This window comes from Schistocerca gregaria, unplaced genomic scaffold (genome assembly GCF_023897955.1).
Source record: "Schistocerca gregaria isolate iqSchGreg1 unplaced genomic scaffold, iqSchGreg1.2 ptg000290l, whole genome shotgun sequence".
In the NCBI taxonomy this organism is placed as follows: domain Eukaryota; kingdom Metazoa; phylum Arthropoda; class Insecta; order Orthoptera; family Acrididae; genus Schistocerca; species Schistocerca gregaria.
In genome coordinates this window covers 696,486-698,519 of record NW_026061778.1, presented here as the reverse complement: position 1 = coordinate 698,519, position 2,034 = coordinate 696,486, and positions in this window count along the sequence as shown.

Genomic DNA, 2,034 nt, shown 5'->3' with positions numbered 1-2,034 from the left:
GTATTCCGCAGCACGCTGCAACACGTTTCTGCACCCAAGGAAACCTGTCTTAGCACGAGAGGCGGATGTCACAGGCGAGCAACTGTCACCGCGCACACTTCACCTTTCCCAAAACGGCAGAATAATGCGCACCGACCGGTACTTCGGAATAACTTCTGTAACATACATAATATTTTCTGGCTGTTCTCTACTTTGAAAAACACTAATTCATTATCAGTTTAGTACAACAGACTAAAATGGTTAATTTATCATCAAATTACGATTACATTTCTACGTCTAAATGTTTCCACACGGTTGACTTGCGCTTCGTTAATACACGTAATGTGAAATCAAAGACGTCACTTCATCTGTGTTACAAAATTTCTTCTGCAAAATTACAATAGCAAAGGAATACGCAGCAGTGAAGACAACGATTCATACAGAAAACCCGATACCACTGGCTGCGCGCTTGCACGGAAGTTTAAAGGTAACATCCTGAAAATGAGGATTTCGGAAATATTCCGGGAATGAAATTTACGTTAAGCAAGAGAATTCTTTCAACCTGTAAAGAGAGGCCACCTAGCTCCGAACGATATATGTGTCAACTAAGTATGAGTTGAACTCTACAAATATTCAACGCGAGTTATTGAGCCTTTAATATTGTAAAGGCGTCTCTTTTGATTTCGACGGCACGAGAGCAATTAGCCTACATCTAAGCCCTCGATGGCAATGTGAACACAAATTCTCTACCTAAACTACAAGCAATGAAATGGTTTTTAACAATAAAGCAATGTAATCCTACGTAACAACGTCATACTTTCATTTTCCGCTATCAGCTCTTACTGCAAACACTTCAGAAACACTAAACGCTAAAAAATTTTCGGTTCTTTTCATTTAACCTCTATGCTGTGCTACATTTGCAGATTTTACACGGACGAGGAACTCCGATGAAACTTGCGTAACATATGGATAAAATTTTCCGTTGCTTGTGTATAATACGAGAGCGTAATACACATCCAAATGGTCTAAAAATATTCATTCTTGTCAACCACTTACTACAGGTTTCCTCCATTTAGGTTGGTTGGTTTGAAAGAGGGGGGAAGGGACCAAACTGTGAGGTCATCGGTCTCTCGTTCCCAACAAAATTATTACACAGGGGAAATAAAAGAGATGTACAGCACGGTAACAGGAGAATGGAGGAACCAGGAGAAGAACAGGACAATCAACACTACCATGGACAAAACAGGAAAAGAAAGCCACAGAGGAGCAAGAAACAAGATAGAACAGATAAAAACATGAGCAGATGATCGTGGCTGACCCACCACGAGAACAAAAAGGAAAAAGCTAGCCACTCTGCGACACATGAAAACATCCACCACACAAGCTTTAGAGCTGAAACTTATAAAGAATGATAAAACCCACCCTCACGAATAAAACTTAAACCTAAATTAGCCAATGAGGCTTTTTCAGTTGAAATTAATGGCAACTAGTCCGGCAGCAAACCCGAAGAGATTTTCAAGACTTATTACGCCGGGAAAGCCTACGAAGTCACAACTAGTCCGGTAGCTGAAGAGTCCGTCACAGGGCAGCCAAAGGAGGACAGCTCACCAAGTTATGGGCCACCGTCAGCCGGGCGCCACACCGAAACTGACTGAGGTAGGTAATCACGGTGCAGGAGGCAGCCATGTGTCACACAAGCGGGGCCAATGCGGAGCTGGCAGAGAACCGCAGAGTCCATACGAGAGGCCCACATGGAGGATTGCCACACATTCGAAGTCTCCTTAGTGGCACGCAGTTTGTTGTGCATGCTGAGGTTATGCCTTTTCGTCTCCCAAGCCGCAAAACCTTGCGGCGTAGTACAGCAAGCTTGTCAGTTGCAGAGAAGCCGATCTCCATGAGTGGTTTCCACGTAGCCTGTTGGCCAATCTCTCAGCAAGTTTGATGCCTGGGATTCCGAAGTCACCAGGGGTCCAGAGAAACACCAATGAACGACCGAACCGTTCCAGGGCGTAGATGAACTCCTAGATGATCGCTACCAACGGATGACGAGGAGAG